At 36.7% G+C, this 26,301-nt stretch overlaps 1 protein-coding gene across 1 annotated transcript in view; it reads right to left on the bottom strand.

The window, feature by feature from the left end:
- Window positions 1–24,503, bottom strand: part of HS3ST5 (heparan sulfate-glucosamine 3-sulfotransferase 5) — a 181,095-nt gene extending 156,592 nt beyond the window's left edge. The window contains exon 1 of the mRNA XM_018078392.2: window positions 24,407–24,503. The gene's annotated coding sequence lies outside the window, so the exon portion shown is untranslated. The remainder of the gene's footprint in view (window positions 1–24,406) is intronic.
- Window positions 24,504–26,301: the final 1,798 nt, after the last annotated feature.

The following is a 26,301-nucleotide window of genomic DNA, read 5'->3' as shown; positions in this document are numbered from 1 at the left end:
ATGATGCTGAAGGGTAATTTAAACAAGAAAAAAGTTATAACCTATTGCTAAGACAGTTGTGCAATTCTATGTACAATATTTTGTAGTTGAAGACTTAAGTAAATAAACAGTGGTACTAGTTAAAGAAGACAAAGAAAAAAAGGAGGATTACACAGAGATGTTAAACTACAAAGGGTCGTGCAAGGTGGAAAAGAATTCTGAGAGACAGTTTCGTTTCTCCCAACTAGGCCCTTCAATTTTGCATTTCACATCTTATTATAGCTCCTCTGTCATGATTTAACCCCAACTGTCAGCTAAGTACCACACAGTTCACTTCCCCCCCCCCCAAAAGTGAGATGTGGAGGAGAATCAGAAAAAAAAAAGGTAAAACTTGTGTGTTGAGGTAAGAACAGTTTAATAACTGAAATGAATTAATATGTATTAATAATATTAATAGTAATAGTAATGGAAAGTGGACAGAGAGGAAAAAACCTCAAGAACAAGAAGGGATGCATAATGCAATTTCTCACCACTCACTGACTAATGCTCAGCCCATTCCTGAACAGTCATCAGCGGCTCCTGGCCAACTTCCTCCAGTTTATACACTGAGCATGACATTCTATCGTATGGAATATCCCTTTGGCCTGTTCAACTCAGCTGTCCCATCCATGCTTCCTCTGGGCTTTTTCTGTACCTGTTTGCTGATAGAGCTTGGGAAACTGAAAAGTCTTCGACTTAGGATAAGCATTAGTGAACAACGACCAAAACATCTGTGTGTTATCAACATTATTCTCATACTGAATCCAAAACACAGCACTATACCAATTACTAAGAAGAAAATTAACTATCCCAGCCAAAATCAGGACATCTTCTTAATAAAGTATTATGTTTCTGGGTTCTTCAAAGTCGTTAGGAAAAAAATCAATGATCATATTACAATGTCCACTTTATAGAATGACCCATTGAGCCACATACAATTTACTCTATAATGGCAGAGGAAAATATTTACCTAATCCTTTAATAATCTTCTGATAACTATGACTACTAAAACATAGTGAAAACATAGCTTTTATCTATTTTTAATAATGGCCACTAAAAATAAAGCTCCCAGAGAAATCTGAGAAATTACATGAAAATGCAGATGCGAACACATGTTTGGACATAGCACTTCAAGTAATATTTGTGTCAGCATTAAATAGTAGTCACATATGTGTCGTCATTGCCTCCAGGCACACAAGGCAGAAATTGAAGAGACACGTCAAAAGATATAGAAAGCTTTGCATTTATTAACTAATTTGTTATTTTGTGGACAAACTTCAGACTTCCTTAGTTCAATAATGAACATAATCACTTTTGACTTTTGGACTGACCCCTTGTGACAACCCACCCCTCTGGGCCTCTACACACCTTGGTCACAAAAATGTCCTTAGTATTTTGGTTATTTGTTGACAGATTTACACTGAAGTGTCAAAAAACTACTTAATGTATTTATAAAAAGCAGAAAGAACTCTCTCCACTCAAAAAATCCATATTTGAGTGGAGACAACCATGTTTAGGAGTTTGTTTCCTATTTCTTTTGAGTTTTTTTAAGGTGCTACCTGGTATGGGGGGGGGAGAAAAAGAAAAAGGAAATTGAGGGATAATATTCCTTTGGGGAGGGGGGTAGATTTTAGTGAGTTCCTACTGGCATACAAGCTGTTGCCTCACAGCAAAGTGACCTGAGAGAGGCAGCAGCTCCCAGCCCCTGCTGAGTTCCACTGGAGAAGGCAGCCCCACACTGTGACAAATTATCACTCTATGAATAACATCATTAAGCAAACTCAGAGGGAAAAAATAAATTGCCATTCAGAAAATAGCTATATGCTAAAAGAAGCTGTAGCTTGATGTATCGCCTCATGGCAGTTCCTGCATTCACTGGGAAAAGTTTTCTTAAAAAGAATCAAATACTTTTCCTTAAAAAAAAACCCAAACTTAAAATTAGGATGAACTAAGGCAATGTATTTAATTTGTCTAACATGTTAAAATGCTCTGTAAGATACTCTGTCATAGCTAAATCTAAAACAGTACATAATAAAAGCTTATACAATTGTTTTTGCTTCAGATTAAGTACTTTCATAATGCATTTATGGACTGCGTAAATGCCTCTTCCAGCTTTTAGTTATTCAGAATAATACACAAAATTCTCCTACTGTTTCTGAATACATAGTGTAATACAACGATCACAGTTATCATTAAAGTAACTTGAAAAATTCTTACAGAGTTAGCATCATATAAAAAAGAATGTGAATTACTTTATGAAATTTTCAAAACACATTTTATTAATTTTTTTCCTACATCTTTATAAGACATTAACCCATAGTGCTTTCTCTACGATAACAAAGTAATTTTATGTAGGGATTTATGGTATGAAAATCTCGTGTCTCTCCACTTTAAGATCATTTCCCTTACTGTCAATGAACACCTCTGATTTTTCCTAATGAACATCCTGTGTGGATTTTAGAAATTGGGGCAATGGTAATGGATGTCACAGAAGTAAAGTTAGCCCATAGAAGTTTTAGGGAGTGATAGTCTTTGTCAGTGTTTATTTAAAAACATTTCTGTTACTGTAAACTTTAAAAAGGCTATTTGAAATGAATTCATGTTATAGTTTTTTAAATTAATAGTTATGCCACATAAAAATATTTACTAACTGTCCTTTCCTGTTCTGGACTGGAAAAGATAGCCTGACCCGTAGCACTACCATTCACCTACCATAACCACTATATCAAGAGAGAAGATTTAAAAATGAAAGAAAAAAAATGCCCCAAACCCTAAATAGGGTCAGATACTGGGTATATAACAACAAAAATCTAACCATGACAATGTATTTGTTATACAGGATGGCAACATATTACCCAGATAATTATACCCTCTTCCAAACAGAAGGGAGAGAAGTGAGGAGTGTCAGAGCACTGGAACCTATCCTTTTGAACCTTATACCTTTTGACAGGCATCCTTAAATTGTGCAGCTGTCTTCAGACCCACCAGGGACTCCAGCAGAGTCAGATTCCAGTGGCCAAGTCCTGCTCTGGTAGATTATTTCTGGTGTCAGTAACACAGGCTCTGCAACCCAAAAGAGAAGCCCCTGTGCAGCCACCAAAATGCTGTGCATCTGAGCTTCCCTGTGCACCACCTTCTGCAGCAGGGCTCTGTCACTCTTCCAGACCAGACTCTTTGCAGCAATAACTCGTGCCAAGAGGTCAGAGTTTCAAGAGACTCAGTAACAGTATGGGGACTTGATACAAGGTACTTATATCTACACTATCGCTCCCTCTGCTGCTATCTTGACAGAGTGAGGGTAGAGAAAGATATAGATTTGTGGCACTTGCACTGAATTAATGACCCTTCCAAAGAACAACAGTAATAAATACTTTTTTTTTTTTTTGGTTTTTCTGAGTCTGACCATTGCTTTGGTGACTTTCAATCAACAGTTATGAACAATGGGTAATAATTACTTGTAATGCACCTGCGTGTCTCAAAACCCTGGTATTAAAAAAGTCACAGTATCATCATGGATCATGATGCTATTAAAACTTTTGGACAAGTGTCATTAGAGTTTGGGGAGATCATGTGTAGGAGCAGTGGTCTTTCCTTGCCTCACTAAGCCTCATGATAATCCTGTCTTGCTGCAGGCTAGAACTGGAGTCAGCTGCAGTATGATGTGGCATCAGGACCTCTATTTTTCCTCCAAGCACCAGGTTTTTACACCTGCTTAGCTTTTGGCCAGACAAGTGCTATTTTACCTGAGTGGTTTTATTTTCTGCTTGATTTCATTCTCCAAAGAGAGAAGCAATTAGCTTGTGGTGAGCTGTGCTGCCTTGACATATAATGGCCTCCTGCCTTTCTTAATGTACCTTTTTGTTACAACAAGACTCTGTCTTCAAACTCTCTCCCAGTGAGATTCTGTCCTCAAATCAGTGCCTCCTCAGAGTGCTCTTTGAAGTGGAGGTGACAGAAAAGGGCCAAGCCATGTAGTTGTGCTAAAGCAGACAAGGCACTGAGATTCCCCAGGATTATGCAATGCTGATTTAAGACCAGCCCTTGCCATTTGGAGACCAACTCTGATAAAATGAGTGTATCAAAAGCAGCCCAAGTTGCCAGGAACATTTTTTATGGTTTTCAAGGGTAAGTTATCCTTCTGGCTCCAACATAACAAGGAAGGCTACAGTAACCCCGTCTAAAGCACAGCAACACACCAAGGTGGAGGAACCAGATCTCCTAGAGAGACTGTCTGAAAACTACTAGCCAAAGCCCATTCAGAATTCAGAAGAAGCTACCACCTCAGCATCGGTCTTCAAGTTGATACTAGTTATCTTGAATTACTGTGTAATTCAGATATACATGGTGTGTCCACAGGGTGGCCTGGTTAGTATTTTACAGTTCTGAGCCATATAAGAAGAACGTTCTCTCAAAATCACATCACAAAACCCAAACCCATGTGAATCCATCACTCCTTAGGTTAAAGACCCTTGGGTCCTTCCTCCTTTACACTACTCTTACCACTGGAAAAAGACTCAACAATTTTAATATAGATATTGATCTTCAACATCTCTTAGAGTGGCACTACCGAGTATTTATAGTTGCAAGATAAAACAGAGTGGGAGAGAGAGAGAACCAGTTCATTAAGGGCATACTCATCCTTTGTTGTCTCCTAAAACACAAGATGAAACACAGCTGCATCATGTATTTTTAGTTCCAGCCCTATTCATATAATTATATGGATGGATTTTTAAACTGTAAATTCGCTGTCATGTATTGCATCATGTAGTTTCTGTATTTCACTGGGGTCATTCTCTGTTATATTAACCAAGTGGCAAGTGTGGGAATCAAGCAGAATGCAGAGCTTGTGGTAAGGAGACTGTAGCAGCAGTGTTTCAGAGGGAGCACCAGATGCTCTGATCTTCACAGGCCAGCTGTGACATTCAATAGACAGGAAAGTGTGTGTATCACCCCATTTCCCCCCAAGTCGAGAGCACCACTTAACAACCTTGGGCACATCTGTGCCAAGGACTCTGATTATTCCTGTCCTCTGAAGGGTCAGTAAGGTCACAGGAATCTTCAAATCCATTTTGGTCCATCTTTATGCCATAACGTTGTCATGTTACTGTGCCATATGTACTACCTATCACTCATTTAAAGCTTGGTCTTTTTCATTAATTAGAATTTACAGTGAAAGATCCGGTATCCTGCAACAGGTAAGCACTGTTCTGAATAGCCAAACTTAGTTTCTTGGAACATAGTAACATTTCTACAATTATTTTTCCTCAGAGTTGCTAAAGAAAATTAAACTACATAAGAAATACATAACTACATAAAATTCAACTACAATAAGAAATGCAGTCTTTTCCAGAGGGCAATGTACATATGATTCTCTATTTGCTACAAATCTAAATAAAAAAACAGTCTTTTAATTTGAAATTTTGGAGAAACTATGCAGAATATTAATTAATCAACCTGGAACATAACTAAGACACCAGAGTTTAGCATTCTTGCTCTTGTAAAATGTAGCAAAGTATATTTTTCCTATGACAATAGAGGTTGAGGACCTTGAAGAAGAATACCCATACGAATGCAAAACAAACTGTCATACTAGGGCATTTTTTCATTTGTTCCTTTGGCAGAGTGGGAACCAAACCCAAACCAAATCAAACCAAACCAAACCAAACCAAACTAAACCAAACCAAACCAAACTAAACCAAACCAAACCAAACTAAACCAAACAAAACCAAACAAGATAGATGTACTATTAGAAATAATTGCTTCAAAGATCATGGATTTTTTCTTAATTCTTTAATTGCATCTTAATTGAGTAATAATTGGAATTTGATAATGTAATTAATAAAACAAAAGGCTCCTTTCAAACAAAGAACTTCTGGTAGGAGAAAAGGTCCATATAGTTGCTGTTTCTAATATGAGATGTGTGGGAACAAGAGAATAAAAATAATTATTGAAAACATGTATTATATTCATACAGTATATTGATAAAATAGACGGCTCAAATATAGAGAAAAAAAAAGCCTGGTATTTAAATTCCAAGCATTTTGAAATTATAACAGATCCCACTTTAGCAGTGTAACATATTGCCCAACCACGGTACCATCTACTCTCATATATTTTCTGAGTTTATTAACACACACATACACACCAGAATTCCATATTTCACAAAGTAGAGCTCTCACTTTCTTTTTTTTTTTTTTTGTTTCTTTGGTTTTGTTGGGTATTTTGTAAGGAAAATCAGTTCTATGGTATTGGTTTTAAAAGTGAGAAAATTGCTTGAATGAGTCATGTTCTGGATATGAACATTTGAAGACCTAGTATGTTTGTTCAGGAGAATTTTTTTAATATGAAAGAAACCAGTAATCTTCTCCACCTCTTCCTTTCTTTTTCCCTTTGAGATCTTCATACTTGTATTGTAGAATTTCAAGCTGAAAGCAAAATCAACTTCACATCCCAATATTTAATTGAGCTTCAGTTCTGAACTATAAAAATGGACTAACAATAACACGTTTCATCATCAAGATTTATGAAAATTAGTAATTACAATTTTGCAATAGACTTTTGCAAATCACAACAACGCACATTGGAAAAAGCCGATGAGAAAGGCAGGATTTCTATCTTCAAAATAAGGCCTTGACAGCATGAAGGGAATGAGGCATGGGTTCACTCAGTAAACAACAATAAGAAGAAAAATTTGAAACACTGCTTGTTAGAGAGTCCATTCTAATCATCATACTCAATGAGTCAAGTTTCCTTCAGAAAAAAGTACTGCACACTCATGATACTGAAGTATGAATCATAATGCATCCTTATAAGAAGGCTGAAAATGAAGTGCCCTGGTCGTGATGTTTCCTAACATTTGAGCTCTTGATTTCGAAACCTTCTTATTATTTTCAAGTGTTTGCCATTTGTTATATGGCTGCTCACTTGCATACAGCTTGGTTAAAAGGCAAGTTACTGGTTTGACATCATGATCCCTGATTTTCATTTCTTCTGGTTTTGGATGATTAAAGGTTTCTTGAACTACACAACTGAAAGCAGTGGCTATTATTAAAATTGTTCTCCTTTTATATAGACATGCTGTTAGTGCAACCAACAATTACATACATTCTCCATCATTGTAAGATTGTGTAAGATTACACAATACAAAAAGGATTATTAAGAGAGAAAAAATTAGTACACTAATGACTCAATTTGACAGTTTCATTATGTATAATGTGGATAAAAATGATGGAAAACTCCTTTTAAATTACTTCTGCCATGTTCTGAACAAGACCACTGAACTAACCTAGAATAAACTAGCTTATGTTCTTTCGTAATAAATTTATCATAATGGTGCACATGTACACAGCCATATATTTTTCTTTTGATACCAAATGTTCAGGACAGTATTTTGATCTAATTAGATTTCATCTAATTATAGTTCATCATGGTTAAAATATCAAATTGATGTCATGGATTAACAGAATAAATTGATTTCTACACTGTTAATTAGAAGTTACATTTACATGATTATGGAAAGTTATATATGAATTACAAAATTAATACTTAATGTTTAAAAAATCCCTTCTACCTATTTCTAAGAGGATGTGTAGATGAATTAAATTATTAAAAAATATATTTAGGCATTTAAGGTCAACTAATGGGTTTCTTGAGGAACATTATACAAGTGAAAAACAAGTTAATAAGAAGTTAACCATTCATGGTTAACAAACTCAAACATAAACTTGGAACATCCTAGGGATTCTCCAGCTAATTAGCTCCCTTGTCTTTCTCTTCCAGTGCACATCCACTGGCACTGAGACAGAAATCTCCCCCATCCCCTAGGTGCACCTACACTGCAGTCTGGACAGAAGTAGAAGCAGGAGTGTCTGGATGTGTGCTGGACAGACCTGATTCCAGGCTGCTGTGGTGCAAAACCATGCATATCCCATCACACCATCATCTTATAGGTAAGAACAACTCTACAGCTAAAGAAGAAAGATGTATTTGGGATTTGCTAGGACAGACAAACAAACACAGCCATTCCAACCCAGAAAGAAGAAGATGCCAGTAACTTCATGAAAATAGGCTATTCTGGCCTGCTGCAGACCCAGAGCAGATGACTTTATGGTGTCTAGTCAGCTGAAAATGTGCCTATCCTGGTTGGAGAGAGAAGTTATTCCATGGTGTAGGGCTATCTGACATGTGCTGCTCTGCAGTTAGGTCTGCCCTCAATATTTGGCCAGGAGTAGATTTTTCATCACTAGCTTCTGAGCTGCAAAAAATTATCAGCTCCCCTAGCTTAAGTGGAGCTAAACGGAGCTTTCCATACCAGAAAGAGTGAGCATGTCAACAACAAAATGTTGACAGTCACTTTGCAGGCTGCAGTCAGTCACAGGAGCAGCGGCATATGACACCATGTACTGTGCAGAAATATGCAAAGTGCTGAAGATCCAGCATTCATCTGTAGGGACAAGCAGGGATTTAATTCCTTCTCAGTGACATAATCATCAGCCCTGTTTGCAGTCAGTACAGGAAGCAAAATAGTCCAGCAATTATTACAGTGGGTGAAGAAAGCCAGAAAAGGAAAGAAAGCATATTTTATTCATTTTTATTTCTTAATGTATGGGGAGTTAAGCTTCTGTGGTAAGTGATAGCCCACTGTCACGTGAGAGTCACACACTATGTAGCTGACTATAAGAAAATGCCTCATTGTGGGGATGGTTTGGTTTTGGATTATTTTAGAGTACTTTAACACATCACAAAAGCAATTTTTTTCTCTTTTCCTGCTTCTATCAAGATTTTGCAGAAATATTAGTTACTTGTGTACAAATGCAGAAGGGTTATAGATATGCAAAAGAAATTTAGGTACAAAGTTCTGCAAATCATGGAAGGACACAACTGGATCATTGGCCATCATGACCTTTCTCTGAGTTTAAGACTTCAGATTAATAACTTAGTAAAAATGACATCAAAAGAATAAGAAACACATTGTTTCCTAGTCCTTTTATCCCCCCCCCTTTTTTTTAACAAAGAACAAAGAAATATGTTTGTATTCAATGTCAATAGAAAGAGAAAAGTCACTTCCATCAGGATAATGTACTTTTATTTCTTTTCCTATTGCACTGGCCTTCTCTGAATTCCTCCCTGTAAAGAAAACTCAAGAACAAGCAAGATGAAAATGTAATACCATTAAAAAAATAAAAATTAGGAGTCATCTGGTTTGAGTCTTAATAGTATAAAATTGGAGTCCTTCAAATAGTACTGATTCAAACACATTATCACTCTGGGAAAGCTTGGCACTATATTACACTTTCAGAAATCCTAGGGAGGTAGAAAAACAAGCAACAGGTGGAAAATATGTAAATAAGACTTTTCATCATGTAGTGACTGAACCAAATATCAAAGCCTGGATAGGGCTAATTAGCTACTAAGGCAGCTGTTGAAAATTTGTCCTACCTGAGAATCTCAAAGGGATGCCTACACTGCAGTCATGCTGGAAGCCCAGCTCACATCACACACCAGATCACATAAGGGAGAGCCGCCACCACAGGGAGCCTGCTGTCTTTGTATGTTTTCACCAGAGGTGGAACCTATCTCAAATCACAGACACCACGTGCAGTGGTCAGAGAGAGGTCCATCATCACAGTTTAGTTACTGGTATTGGGGATATCACAGTCTCAAGCTAGGTTTACCGGCTGGTTGTACATTAAAACTCCCTCCTATGCCACAAGTTCTCTTGAGAAAGTAGCAAATATAATGCAGCCATAACTAGTAGATTGATTTCTTTTCCTCTGTCTCTCTTTCAATCCAGCCTCAAACTCTGCTTGGTAGATTATGCTTAGTCAGTTGGCACCTACAGGTCCACCTAGCCATACAAGCTATTTTGAATCAAAAGAATCACCACCTTTTCCTTTGAGATGACACCCTGCCCTTTTTCTGGCATCCTCAAAGCCTTTCAACTCTTGTCCTTGACTACACATGTTCATGTTTATGCCACAGAGAAGGGTGTCCACCCCAGGTCTTCCCCACATAACCACAAATGTTTCTGTGCAGACAAAGGACATCCTCCTCCCCTAGCTGTGGGGGTCATCCTGCTGCTCTGCAAGGCTGGGCAGAGGGGATGGGAGCACACTTTGGGCACCTGAGGGTTTAGATGCTGTGCAAGTACATATGAACTAGCAGGTTTGAGAAGAAAGAAACAAGTAAGAAATGATTCATAAAGTGTGTTGTTGGAAAACATCTGTCTTCATAGGGATACTTTTTTTTGCTATAATCCTTAAGGACAGTGAGCACAGGCATGGCTTACCACTCAGTCGTGCTTTGTTCCATACACCATTCTCAAGTGTGACAAGAGGCACGAAGGTACTTCAGGACACACCTCTGAATTAGGAATATAAACATTATGGTAGTTATACTCCCCCCCCACACACTTCACTTTTCAATGTAGTCAGACTTCAAAACTTAATACTGGATCAGATTATCCCAAAACCTTATAAAGAAACCTATACATCTCACCCTAGATTTTACTTATACATAGAGTTACTGTCATTGATGCTGCAGAAGCTGTGATTAACTGTTCATATGATAGACTAAATCTTTAGATTTCAAAGTCTTCCAAAAGCAAGGCAGAGGTTTTATGTTTAGTGAGAGCAATGTTCTGATGATGGGACCATGCTCCTCTTACCACACTGGGAAGGGGACCTGCAGCATTCTCTTATGTACCCACACTGTAATAAGCCAATTCTGCGAGTGACTAACTTTGTTAGAAAAGGTAAACAGACAGTTCTCTTATTTTAGATGCAGGAAATACTTGAAGAATCCTTAGGGTGGACATGGTAAATTTTTGGGGGCGGGGGGAGGGTGTCCCATGCTTTTCTTTAAAATCTTTTTTAAAGCTTGTGTTCTTTATTTCAGCAATCACTATAACTTTGTTTAATTAGGACATAATTTCCAGTAAAAATAATTTGTTCTAGTTGCTGGTCACATGTTCAACTGGCAGGTGTGAAAGCTAATAGATGAAACAGTTTTATGAAATACTGTTTGTCTTATCAGAGAGAAGCCTGTGGTTTCAATCATATTAAAAAAGTGACAAAAGCTGTTGGTCATTTCTAGTACAGAAATCTCCCTCTTACTAGTGGAGTAGTGTCCTTTTTTACTGAGTATTTGGACACTTTACATCCAATTAGGTATCTTATGTCTCCTTATAAGTAGTTGTGAATACTCCATTTTGAAAAACAAAAATGCACAGATATGTAAAAGGAAAGAAAATAAATTCAATAACTCAGCTAGATGAAAACCTAATTTGCTCCAATGTACTTTCTATGTGAATGTCCTGAGTAATGAGTTTTAATGATAGAAAAGTCTAAAAATTTTTATTCCAATTTATACACTGGAAATACTTAAAAACACTTGTATTTTTTAAATTACTATTAAAAATTGGAGTAGAAATAATTCAACATCATTCCAAAATTCTGTGTCTGTTGAAATATAGTACATGCCTGTACACAAATTGGTTTATATGTGTAAAAGAAGGAAAAGACTGAAATAGGAGACTAAGCATTTAATTTCATCTAAGGATGTTCACACTGGCAGAGCCAGTAGACATGCTCCTATGAAAATCATGGATGTGATAATGTTCTGAATGCATGATCAATTAAAAAAAAAAAAGCAAATATTTTTATAAGTTAAGAAATTTCCTCCTTCCCCCTGTTCATATACTGGAATGAACATTGTAAAAGGATTTGATAATCAATGGAATAATTAAACTAAAATATAAAGCTTATAAAAAAAAAAGAGATTCTGAAATAGGGCAGAGGAATCAACTGTAATAACTTCTGCAATATTTTTTATATATTTTATTATTAACAACATACTTATTTCTCTGAAAAAAATAATAATTTCTCAGGTCATATACTTTTTAAACACAGATCTAGTTTTGGAAAATTAAGTGAGCATTCCAGAGAAATATCTTGGATATGAAAGAAATTCAGAGATGATACCGCAAGTCATGCTATAATTTTATGAATTTCTATCACTAGGAAAATTATTTGAATGATGGGATTCTGATTATTTTTGGAATTTTTCCTTATTTAAATTATTTTCAGTTGATATTTCTTCAGAAAGTCTCTTATAGCAGAGAAGTTTTTTTCTCAATTGACTGGAAATAAATGAGATGGTTTAGTTTTGTAACAAGGTTCAGGTAGTAAGAAATGGAGCCAGAATCCTTGCACATCATAAAGGTGAATTCAGGTTCAGTATAGATACAAAGAGGTTTGCAATATGACTATTCACACCTAAAATTAGACTATGTCAAGTAGTAAAATTCAAGTGCCAATCACTTTCTCAAAAAAAAAAAAAAAGACAAAATCTAAACTTTGTTTTGTTTGTCATGGTCACAGCTAGAGATTTATGCTTCCATCTCCCCTTTATCCCCTTCCACCTTTATCCCCTCCACCACATGCATATTCCCCTATCCTAACTCCCCACCACAATTCTCTACTTTTATTTAAAAAAGATAGAACCTTCAGAAAACTACCAGAGAAATGCCAGTGCCAGGTTCCAATAAAAAGTAAAACGTGCTGACACAGATTTTAAGGTTAGGAGGAAAAATACGATAATTTAGTCTGGCATTTTTCAAAACATAGAGCACAGAAAATTTGGAGGTAATACTTGCAATAAGTTATTTTTACTAAGTTTACATTTTTTGCACAATGCCAGCTTAAGTTTTCTTCACTAGTTGTACTTTTAGTAGGATTTTTCCAAGGTTATCTAGTGATGCTTTAAAGAAAAACATGAAGGTAACAAGAGAAAAAAGGATTTCTTAGTTTCAAATATGCTGACTGTGTCCTACACAAGGTCATTTGACTGCCTATCTCAGATATAGACTCTTCCATTTTCTGTAAGTAATCCACAGGACACATTCTTCTTCAATGAAAAGGTGAAAATGTGCATTAGGACACCCTTCATGCCAAATACAGAGGACAAGAGATCTCTCTCATTCCTTTGAATGCTCAGTATATTCCAAATAATTGCAAAAATATATAGAGAGTTACATTTATTTATAAACTTAGAAAACAATCTTTTCACTGTATACTTTTTGAAAAGCTGGAGCTTGGTCAAATGTCACAGGCATGACCAAATATATTTTAAGAAAAATATATTTGGGTGATGGGTTTGGATTTAACGTTTTTAGTTATTCAGCTCTGGAAGTTTCAGTTTTAACAGGCATTAAAAATATTCAAATATATTGATTTTTAATGATTAACACAATTGTGGAGTTTTTCTTTAGAATTAAAAAGCAAGCCCATTTTCTTTGAACTTTCCAGGTACCTACAGCAAGAGGCTGATCATGGAAATTTCAGTTCAGGGATGTTTTCAGAAATTTGTAAACCCTTCAAAACCACATGTTGACTCCTCACAGTTATTAAACATAACTAAGGTAGTTAGAAGTGCCTCAATGATGATATTTGTATGGCAGGGGTCACCAAGTGATGCTGTCACATACACTGTTCCTGTTCTCTGTGTACATACAAACATTTTGCTTTGGCTATGCCAGGCCCTATGCAAAAGGATTTATCTTGTTCCAGCAGCTTTGCATGAGCAACTAAGGAGTTTGTTAATTACAGGGTCACTTTTTATTGCAAAGCTGACACATAAGAATGAGGTAGGAACTTTGGCCAGTGTCTCACAGAGACAGTGTTGGATGTTTTCTGCCCAGGAGAGATATATATTCATTCAGGAACAAGTTACACCTGGGATAGATCTAGATTATCTGTCATTCAGTTCATTCAGCTAGGGGTGCAACTGCAAGGCTCCAAATAGTTGTAACTCTTCATAAGCAACAGTCACATCAGTGTGCATTCTCCCTGTCTGCTTGCATGTGCGAGAGTTGCATGCTTTAAACTCATGACATATGATATAAAGTTTGAGAGGACTTGAGTTAATTAAAAAAGGTAGTCATAATCTGTTAGGTTTATTATGAAATCTTTAGAGTGACAATACAAAATCATTCTGCGGCAATCCCAAGAACTCCACACAAATGAACTCAGTTGATAATATTTGTTGACAGAACAGTGGTATAATATCATTAATATTTGCAAATTTCAATTACAGGGAGGGCATGAGGCTGTTAAGTAGTCACAGTTTTCCACTATGATTGGAACAAATACCAATTTATTAATTCGCCATCTAATTTTGAAAAGGTGAAAGTGTGATGCTGCTAAGAATGATACATGCTCAAGTAGATTATTTTTGCATAGATACTTTGAAATTCGGAGTTGAATTCTGGGAGAGAGGAAAGCATAAGAAAGCACAGGTCATTCTTCATATAAATGAAAACTTGAGATGGATCACTAGCATTATGAAAGCAAGTAATACAGTATTCTATTACTCAAGACCTGAATCTGTTGGATAACAATCACAATGCAGTTCACAAAAAGAGGAATAACTCTATGTGCATTTACCAAGAGGAAGCAAAAGGCAATGAAATTACAATTTGATTTTTTTTTTCTTTTTCAGCAAAGACATCCCCAAATGAGGAAATGGGCTACTAATCAAGCAGAATGATTTGACAACAGGACTATCCTCATAAGGACCCCAACCAAAACTTTTGAAAGAGGAATCTGAGCATCAAAAGACATAGGGATTTTGTGATATATCTTTACATCTTCTATACAACTGTAAGCTTATAGACATTAACAATTTATTTACTAAATAATAGTTTATTTGTAGATTATTTTCTTCTGGTTTGTTTTGTAAATAATATAAAGCATTATCATTACTTTCTTCTTTGTATTATTTGGAACATACTTGTACCAAAAGGCTCCTGCAGAGAATCAGAACCATTGTCTACCTCAACTAACAACCAGAAAATCACCCAGTTCATATGGAGGCAATGATTTTTAGACTAGGGCAAGGATAAAATAAACACTCTGAAGCAAACTCTGCCCTCCTTCTACTCAAAGAGCAGAACTGGTGTGTTATGCATCACATATCTAACACAAAAGCAGCCATTCAGCCCCAGAGAGAATAGCTTACAGATATCACTTTCAGGCAGTTTGCTGTTAATCTAAAAATAAGATACACGATCTTAAAAGGCACCAAAGAAGCATTCTAGAAACTCTTTGCTAACTAGCAAAGGACTGGACACATGGCAGAGCTAATAAGCCTTTTCTAACACAAGGTAGATGAGAAGTTGCTAAACCTTCTTCCTAGAGCCTGCTGGGGCATTCAGAAAAGACTGTGACTTGTCCAGGCAGCCAAAGAATCTCTTTTTCTCACAGTCCAGATACAGGGCATGCTGCAAGATTTCGTTGTAGCTGCCACCCTAGGCTTTTTACTACATTCTGCTCCTGGAAGTACAATAGTGAAACACATCTGTTTTGGCATTCTTCATTAGATGTGACAAAAAAAAAAAAAAGATTGGAACCACAGCCTCATCACCTATCATGGAAGATGACACTCTGTCTCATCAGGGTGCACAGTCTGAGTGGATCTGGACTCATAGCTCCTCAAAGGGAAGATGAATATATTTGATGGCAGCTGGTAGAACAAGGAATATATTGAGCTCATATTTCCTTTCCCTCTGGCTCAGAAAGACCTCCTCCCAAAGGAGAACAGCTCCAGTCAAGCTGATAAGATGTGCTGTGAATTAGGAACTGTTTTCAGCTTTTCAAAATCTGATTTCAATACAGAGAACATAGAATGCTTATCATGCCCCTAAAACTGAAAGTAAGAAGTGGTTCAGATAAATTGGAAAGGTACACTTGCTCGAGGCCTTGTTAAAAACTACCTCTGGGTAGCCTTTGTCCCTAATGATCAGGCAGAACAGATGGTTAACGGGTTTCAGTCTCTGCCTGAAAGCAGTGGGGTTTATTTTGTGCCCGAAATCTGGTCCCATTCCATGGCTGGATGCCCACTGCATCTGCGGTTTGGAAAGAGTCTGAGGGTATGGTCAGATCGGAGGAGGTAGGTGGTAGAGGACCAGAGGAGAAGCCCAATGAGTTGAGCTGGACAAGCAAGTATCATCAGATTCAATTTTGAGGTAGGAGAGGCCACAGCAGAAGAAGAAGCTGTGAAACACAGGCTGGGGGGCATGAAGATCACTACGTGATGAGAATCAGTAACGATACAAGTCGATCACTGGGAGAAGTAACAGTAATAAGCTAAATAAGAAATACTTACATAAATCTTTCTAAAGACAAAGAGGCAGTAATCTTATTTTTTCTTTATATGCATGTAAGACAATGTATTAAGGAATGTTATTGGTTGGAAAAACCGACCTGTGTCTTTCACCTTGCCTACTTCCAGATTATAAAAGGATCATTTCCTTTATAGGTTTCAAAATAGTCCTACATGTTTGAATAGGCAGTCAACTACAAAACCAACAATGCAGAACAGTTAATTCATATGCAAATATTAAGAATTACAGTAACACAGAACTCATAGAGTTAGCACTGTAGGACCAGATACTCAGATAATGAAAACTAAAATAACTGCTGGTGTCTATAAATTCAGAGATTCTTACCCTTCATTTTTATAAATTTCAGCCTGCATATCAGTGTGCTGTTAACTGAACTGAGCTTAATATTCTGTATGCAGTCTTTAAGATAATTTTTGAAAAGGGTAGCCTTCTGAGGATAGTTATTTAAAATTCAGAAGGCTGCCCAGAATATCAGAGTAAGTTCAGCATTAGTGTAATTTTTCAACCTGACCCCAGAGGCCTACAAACTAAAATGCCAGCAGATTAAAATGCTTTTTAAGAACCATACTGCACTAAATATATGTATGACAGAGTTATACTTTGAGTTTTAAGCAGACAGTATCACATTGGAGGTGGCAGCTGAAACAGTCAGGCTAGGACAATTTTGAAGCATGTGTCAAACAGTTGCAGGACCAGGCTAATAGAGAGGTCTCCATCACAGTAAGAGCAGCTTCAAGGTTAGCCTGGGGAGTGGGGTCAGAGTCAGGCCTGCCCCCTGCTGAAAATAGTCAAGAGGAAGGTACAATTTTGTCCAGAGTAACATCTGTTTTTTCACAGTTTATAGGAAGCTATTGGCACCAATACCACATTGTCACCAAATGTGTCATGATCTTTCTCCCTGAATGTCTCAGCCTAACATCTGTTCAAAGTACCTTTATAAAATAGACTGAAATATTTAGTAGGCAATTTATTGCCACAAATTATGATGTTTTGATACTGAGGCAGCCTGCAAAGTGATTTGCAGAGCTGGATCATAATTGTGGAGCTTCTCCCAAGAAACAGGCTGGGTGAAAAAGCCTCATCTTCAAAAGAAAGGCATCTCAAGAAATCTGACTTGTGGCACATTCTTTGTCTGACCCAGATTTGAGACTGGCTACTAGTTTGCTATCCATTAGCTACTGTGTGATATGAATTCACTGTTTTCTGGACTGCATGACTGGTATTCACCAACTGAGAGCTACCATCCCTGCGGACAAAACTGAAGATAAAGGCAGAGGCACTAGAGGCGTTACAGCAGGATACAAGGAGCAGGATGCTCTTTAGATCATGAATTACAGTTGTAGATAGCAGACATGCTTCAGACACACACCAAAGAAGCTCCAGGCCAGCTTTAGATCTACTTACTTAACTATTCCTTTTTAAGTATCGCTGATAAATAAGTTAAACTTTTTAGAACACACTCAGGTCTCCTTAATCATTACATGCTATACCAACTGAAAAAATGCATTTATATTTAGGTAACAGTTTGTACAATATATATTTAAGAATAAAGTAAAAATCAATATGCAGATATATATCACGAATAATCATACAGTATGTTTCTCAAATTTTTACCAGGGATTTTTCAATATCCGTTACTACCCTATTGTTTCTAAATATATTTGTGGAGTTAACATGCTGGACGTAATTTTCCAAGCGCAAAGAATTTTAGGGAACTCAGTGATTTCACTAAAGCAAAGTAAGTGGCATATATCACCTCAACTTCCAAACCAAAGTTAAGCTAAAAATCCTGGTATGCTTCATTAAGTTTCAATTTTCTAAAAAAAATCTTCACTTTGTTGATCAAGCCAAATAGCTCCTACTGAATAATAAAACTGATATTTGACTATTGCAAATTTATCAGATTCAGATCCTTTTTTTTTCAGGTTGGGTTCATCAAGTTCATTATATATGTGCTTATGCTATAGTTAAATCAGACTCCTTGAAACTCTCTTGAGAGATATTCTAAAGGCATCACTTAGAGAAAGAAATGGCTAAAAAATTTAGATTTGATATTCCTCCCAATTTGAAGCCTCCAAAAGTAATAAATAAATGCAGCTTGCTGGAGCCCAGATTGAAAGCAATGTTAAGAGAAGGCACTGGCACCTCATGACTTTCCCCCTTAGATTCAGTCTTACCACACAGTTGGGATCACAGCATTTGGAGGCAATTATTTTACCATTGGTGAGAAATTATTAGCTCTCTGGTAGTTATCTTTCCCCCAAGAGCACTACAATTTACATATGCAACCCATGAACCACAAAACTGGTATTGAAGGATTATGATGAGACGTAGAATCTCTTCTAGGCAACATTTCAATTTACCCACAACCAGATTAATAGTCGCTATTTTTGAAATTGTGCTATCCTGCAACAGTGAGAATATAAAACCTTGAAAAAGCTCACCAATAAAAGACGAAGAAAGAGTAGAAAAGATGACTTTTCTACTAACTACATCATACTAAGATGAGCAGATGTTGCAAAAGATGCAGTGATGCTAAATACCGAGAAATAAAAAAATTCATATCTTAAGATAAGAATCGCTATAAATTAAATGTATTTTCCCCCCACAACTAAATTAAATACTGTTTTTCTTATGCAATTAGTCCACAATCATACAATTACTTATTAGAACTGTATCCAACTATCTTGTGTAAACATAATTTTCAGTTAGCTAAAAAGTCTGTATTTTAAAGCAGAAAGGAGTTTGATTTCTGAGACCACACTCTAAAAGTTGGGTTTTTTTCCTGACACACAGAATACTCAATATTCTAGCAAATAAATATTTTTGTCTTCATTTGCATTCTCGGCAAAAATTAGTAATGTAGTGGGTTTCTGTGGCTGGGTTTTGGTACTGGGGGGGCTACAGGGGTGGCTTCTGTTAGAAGCTGCTAGAAGCTTCCCCTGTCCCAGGGAGCCAATGCCAGCTGGCTCCAGGATGGACTTCCTCCCGCTGGCCAAGGCCAAGCCAATTAGGAGCAATAGTAATGCCTCTGTGACAACATATTTAAGAACAAAAGATTGTTGCGCAGAAGAAATTCCAACCAAAGAAGAGCGGAGCGAGAACATGGGAATAACAACCTAGGTACCAAGATCAGTGCAGAAGGAGGAGGTGCTCCAGGCACTGGAGCTGAGGCCCCTGCAGCCCGTGGTGCAGACCATGGTGGAGCATCTGTGCCCCTGCAGCCCATGGAGGACCATTGGGGTGCAGAGACCCACCTGCAGCCCATGGAGGAGCCCATGCTGGAGCAGGTAGATGAATGAAAGAAGTTGTGACCCCGTGGGAGGCCCAGGATGGAGCAGGGTCCTGCCAGAGACCTGTGGCCTGTGGAGAGGGAAGCCCATGCTGGAGCAGGTTTTTCCCAGGTAGGACTTGCAGAGCCTGTGGAGGACCCACGTCAGTACAGCTCATTCGTGAAGGGCTACACCCCATGGAGGAGTGACCCACGGGACAGCAGTTTGGGAAGAACTGCTGCCCAAGGGACGGACTCACACTGGAGAGGTCCATCAAGGACTGTCTCCCATGGGAGGAACCCCATGGGAGCAGGGGAAGGACTTCTCTCTCTGAGCAGTGGCAGAAACAACAACTGACCATAACCCCCATTCCCTGTCTCCCTGTACCGCTGAGGGGGAGGAGGGAGAACATGGAAGGAAGGAGGGGTGGGGGGAAGGTGTTTTTTAAGACTATTCTATTTCTCACTCTTTGGCTCTTATCCTGTTAATAATAAATGTAAGTACTATCCCCACTTTGAGTCTTGTTTTGCCCATGAAGGTAATCAGTAACTGACCTCTCCCAGCTCTTATCTCTACTCATGAATTCTTAGCTGCTTTTTTTTCTCTCCTCTGTCCAGCTGCAGAGGGAGAGTAAGAGAGCAGTTTTAGTGGGTACCTGGTATCTGGCCTGGGTCAATCCACTACACTTTGAAAAGAAGTGCTTGTACCCTCACTTTTTTGTACCTCTGAAAAAACAGATTTCTCAATACTTTATAAATTTCTGATAACAAATGCACTGTAAATGGATAATAGCTTTCCTATAACAGCAATTTCTGTATAAAATGAAACCCAGCATTATGAGAAATGTAACTATAAATAATGCAGAACACCATTTCCTGAAACATTTTACCACATTCAAATCTTCCACTGCTTTCAGAATATTATTGCATATACCACAGTTAATGACTGTTACAAACAAATATTAAGCCCCTTGTTCACTATTTGCAAAAATTTCATGCTGGGCTGTAGTAGCACCACTTAAATGAGTTAAGTTCATTCCTAACAAGAAAAGTAAATAAACAATGTCCATGTGTTTGGAACCACACTGACCAAAATAGTACTAGGACTACATCCATAGAAATGAATTAAATAGTGGTAGGGCATGGATTCATGCCCTGGAACTATTTTTTCTTCTAAAGCATAAAATCTCAGGGCAGTTTCTGACACTTTCATGATCTTGGCTACTTGACTAGCTGTCTCCCAAGGGTTTCCTGGGCACAGCTAGGGCACTAGCCCAGCCTGGGGATTGCTCCCAAGGGACAGACTGGATGCAGCCTGTGCTTGGGAGGCTAAGGGAACTTAACCATATGGAAGCGGCCACGCTTATCTGACCTTCAGGCTAGAGGGAGGCCTTGTATTGTTCAATTTACTTATGAAAATTATAGGCAAGGAGCAGAAATGGAGCCGTAATAGAAAAAAACTCTCAAACATGTAAGCAACAAACATTCCCAAATACTCTCCCAGCAGTCAACATTCCCAATTAATCTCTCATTATTACTGGAATAAAAGAGACAAACCCTGACAAATCTGTTCTCTTGTGTCCCTGGGGGATAAACAGACGTGAGTGGCCACCTTCTGTCTACCACCATGCTGGGGATTTACACTGTTTCTCCATGCTGTGCTTTACATATTGACCCAGTGCACTGGTGCTGATCACACAGCCGAGTCTAGAGGCAAGCTGTCTCGTCCATAAGCACTACTTACTGATCCATGTCAAGTCATATAAACAACACATATTCAACTTAAGATGCTGAAAAACTGGACTAAGAAAATTAGATTGTTTTCGAGCTGCACACGAAGTCTTTACCTATATTTTAGTTCTACCTCCTGAGCCTATATATTGTTCAGTCAGAAGGCATTTCCCCCTTAATGTTGTTAAAAAGACACACCCGATTTCTCAGTCACTACTTTCTTTTGCTATAGCAAAGAGACAATTCCTTTCCTCTTTCTTTCTCTTCTCACCTAATGTCTTCCTCAATGTATTTAGGAATAAAATAATCAACCTGCCATGAAGCAAGTACCTTTGGAAGAAAGCACCTGGAATACTTCCAATACTTCCACTTTATCCATTAGACTAAAACCGTGATCTACCCAGTGTTGTGTCTGCTCTGAAATGGGTCAAGAAGTATTCTCCCCATCGGGAAAAACATCTGGAGCTTTTGAAATTCTTTTTTGGAAGTTGCAAAAGGAAGTTTAAAATCTTCAAAGTTTTAGGAAGAAAAAAATAGTTTCTAAATTTTCAAACCATTTTCTCTTTTACAAAAAGTAAATATACCTGATTAATGTCTCTTTATTATTCATCACCTTGAAAATATTCTGTATTAAATTAAAAAAAAATCCATTTTTCTTAGGTCACTTCAGAATGGATCAAAACTTTTTACTCTAAAAATCTTTTCTTTGAAGATATTTCAGTCAGATCTCAGGAAAAAACTTGTAGCTGGTTGAAATTTCTCTGAAATTTAGATTTTTCAGACATATAAGTTTATTGAAAACAGAGCTGTCTGAAGAAAAGACATATTTTCATATTTTTTTGCACTGTGATCATATATTAATTAAAAGGTATATTTCCATTTTTTCTTAATTTATAAGATGATTTTTTTGTAAAAATAAAAAATAAGAAACCGAAAGAAGTCCCCAGAATATTGACACAAGATTCTTGATTTATCCCAAATTAAAATTTTTATCATCTTTTCTTATTTCTCCTCTTTTCCTCATTGAAATTCTTTCTTGCTTCCACAAAAACAAAAAATAGCATAAAAAAATAAAATACACACATCAGTAAAAAATATATATGCTATTTGTTTCTGAAACAAACAAACAAAAGATTTCTAGTTCACTTTGTTAGAGAAGAAGAAAAATGACAAATCGGAATGCCAGATCAATCTTTTCAATCCATTTTTGTTAAAGAAAATAATTTCTGTTCAAGGATAATTCTCATAAGTAAAGCTTCTGCCAGGAAATTCATACTTTGTTGTTTCTTGCTATTAAGTTGTGTAAGGTGGAGGTATACAAAAACTCTGAGGTATCTGTACCATAAACAGTCCCTTCGCTAGCCACCAGGAGGGACACAAAGGCAGTTACCATACTGTAGGTCCAATATATAAGGGAAGAAAGAGTTGTTTGATTTATATTTACCTAGATCTACCTCACTAGTAGCCAGGCAACAGTCCTGAAGGAACTGAAATGACATGTTTTTGGGCACATCAGAATGAAGGTCTGAGTTTCCATTATCTGCAGTTGCACAGTTCAGCTTTTTGAAGCCCATGTTTTTGGCTATACCGGAAAGAAGTGAACTTCATTCTTAGGTCAGATGATTGAATACAGTATACTGAAAGAATAGCTAGCAGTCAGTTGTAACCAGGTTTTTTTCATATGCAAACTGAGAACTTCTAATCCCAGGACAAATTTTTCACTAATTCTCCTCAAATCTTCTTTTCCTCTGAGTGAAAACTCTGTGGTTGGTAAAAAGCTTATCAGTCATATTTTCTTTTGCAGAATTATTTGCCAAAAAGATTAGAATAGATTATTTTATACAGATTCTGCATCACCACTCGGGGATGTAATTTTCCACCAAAAGACAAATAAAGACATATTGTTTGACTATACTGATATTCTCCACTGACAGACTTTTTTCCCACTGCAAATCTGGTTTACTTTACATTTGAGATTAATCCTTTTACAAGAGGTAGGAATGTGAAATTATAAAGAGAAAGGATTTGCTGCCACCTCTGACATTATTTATACTTATACAGCATTTACAAAGGTGAGGACATACAGCACCAAATTGTCCAACATATTTTCCCCCAAATCTTACTTCTGATATCATGCCAAAGTTAGCTCCACTCACTTCAGTCAACTGTCTTTTCAGCATCAAAAGTTGTTAGGAAAAAATGATATATCTATTTAATGTATTTAAAAAATGCTCCAATAAATACTCCACTGCTCTACTGTCATTTTCCATTTCCCTAAAAGCTTCACATTACATTCACTGATAATCTTTCCTGTTTCTCCAAAGTAAGACTATAGTTGCTTTTTCAAGTCTTAACAGCAAGATCTTAACTGTGATTGCAGATGACACTAGCCTATAGCTGGCAAAATATCTTTCAGATTCATGTTTTTCAGGACATAATGTAGCACTGGCTTCAGACACTTACATGCAGGTACATTTTGTCTTCTTCCTTTTCAGGATTTGGCTACTATTTTTTTTTTTACTTTGACAGCACTGGCTATTATTTATAACCTTGGGTTTAAAACATTCTGCAGGAGAACCATTAGACCCTGCTGTTTTACCTTCAGGAAACAGTTTAACCACTCTCAGCTATTTATTGTGCTGTCATATCTTCCTCTGTAACTTGATGGTCATACAGGAAGAACAACCACCAAATCCCTGCTGGGATGAGGAAATCAGGCAGTAACAAAGTAGAGCATTACACAGATTTTCGATATTAAAAGAAAAAAATATATATGTATGCACATGTATACACACAGATAAATGTGTATACAAACGCACACAAAATCTGTTAGGGCCATCTGGATTTCCAACAGAGGAAATGGTTATTTTCTGGCTTTAGTCTTCTTTTGAGCCTCCTGTTATATCGGTATGTCAGCTTTAGTTACTTCTCCTGTGGTCAGAACATGTTAGGTAACTCAAATTTCATAATTTTATTTTTAACCTCAGTTGCATGTTTTGCTTTTGTCTTAAGGATCTTTCATAAGAGTGCATTTTTTTGCTCCTTGAAAAAAAACCAAAAAAACACATCATATTTTTCATATATCTCTACCATTTCCAACTTTGTTGCTAGGTTTATTCTGGGTTTTACCAAACTCAGCTGTGCCTGTATACCTGGCAAAAGTCATTCCTTCTATAATAGTAAGAGGAAAAATAGAAACAAACCTGTCTGCACAGAATTCAGGATGCAGTGTAAATCCATTTCCACTGATGTAAACTGACTTGTCTCCCATGAGATGCCAGTTTTCTAATGCTGTCATCATAGCAGCAATGTCAGGTTGCAGAGGAAGGTTTTGATGTAGGTTGAAAGTCCATCAGCTAGTGCAGAAAGTTTACATGCTGCTGAGCAAGCTTAAGTACCTGTTGTAGAGGACAAATCCCTTATCTGTTGTTTCACTTTCCACTTAATTCTACATAGGATTAATCATGAATATTAATATTTAATTTGCATAATTCCAAAGAAAAAGGGTGCATATATGTGTATTATAAATTGGTTTATTAAGTCCTTTTACAAATAATTTTTTTATTCACAGATATTTTTTAATAATTTGTACTGTTATGTAAAATCCTGTCATCCCTTGATAGACTCTGAATATGTGTTTGATATAATACAGCCTAATAATTTTACTTATGACAGTTCTTTGGAGACTCCAGCAACTGTATGCAGTCAAGATTGTTCAAGCCATTATAATGTAAGATTGTATTACAGTGATTTAAATGGATAAAAGTTCTTTAATGTCCAAAAAAAATGAATTGATAAACACTGTTCTGTAATGTATTGGGACAAATGTGTTACTTTAATCCCCCAGAGCTGTATTTTAAGCAACACTGTTGCAAAAAATACAATCCATAAGGACTGTGAGCGTTGGTGTGCAAAAACTACAAGAATTATCTATTTATTTATTTTTTTATTTATTTGTGTGAAACATGCTGTATCAACTCAGGTACCTTAAAAAACTTTAAACATGTTTGGAGATATGCAACAGTTTAAACATGTGGGAATACCTTCAGTTTGACTTCTTGAAAAATGTCTGAATTTTACAAGATTGGCTATTAAAGTCTACCTTGTGCAGTGTTAGTTCCTGGGATTATATATAAAGTTCATTTTGTAGTAGTCCTTCACTATAAACTTCAACATTTACATGTTATATTTGTTCTTTTGGATTAGAAATATGAAAGAGCACAGCTGTGCAACTCTTTTAAAAACAGTTAATAGCTTGCAGTACTTCTAAAGTATACAAAACACTTTAAAAAAAAAAGTAGAAATATTTAAATCTTTTCCCCTGGAAGTTAAATTTGAAGTTGTCTAATGCGGAAAACATTTTATAACCATGAATTCAAACACTTGAATAAACTTGGGAAAATTATTACTTTTCATGGTCATTGATCACGAAAGCATCTTTGTTCAACAAAATGTGATTAGGTCCCTTTGAGGTCAACAGATGCTTAAGGACTAATATTTATTAAAGGGTTTTGCTGATGTGAATCTTTCTGCAATTACCATTTCATCTGATTGTGTTAACAATGCACAGTAATGTATGTTTGTTCAGGAAGAAACTTTGTGCTTACAGACTTGTAAAACTTAAGAGAGAGAGAGAGATTGTGGAGCTAACACAGTATTTATGCAACAGGACAGAAGTACTGTTAAGTGCTATTGCTGGGTTGGGCAAACCAAGAGCACAAATAACAGAGAAAAAGCCAGTCTTGGTAGTAAATGGTGTCTGGCCATTTCCCTTAAAATATTTTCCTTAAAAGATTGAAAGTTCTGTTCTCATTACTTTTTGTTTAATTTACGTGCATTTGTGTTCTGAACCCAATCTGAACTAAACTAGTTTTTCTTGTATATTCATCTTTATTTCATTTAGCTAGTAGCATATCATTTCAGTCTGCGTGCTTTTCTAAGGAAGATCATATTATCAAGGAAATGTCCTGACTGCAGTAAGAGAAAATTGAACACACACACGCACACGCATATACACACACAAAAACAAAGCACAGTTGAGACTAACCATAGTCCAGTGATTGATATTTTAAGTTGCATATGACACTCTTTCCTTGTT

The sequence above is a fragment of the Manacus vitellinus genome, unplaced genomic scaffold (assembly GCF_001715985.3).
Source record: "Manacus vitellinus isolate BGI_N305 unplaced genomic scaffold, ASM171598v3 scaffold_4_pilon, whole genome shotgun sequence".
In the NCBI taxonomy this organism is placed as follows: Eukaryota; Metazoa; Chordata; class Aves; order Passeriformes; family Pipridae; genus Manacus; species Manacus vitellinus.
The sequence above is the reverse complement of the archived record's forward strand: the minus strand, read 5'-3'. Positions and strand labels throughout refer to the sequence as shown.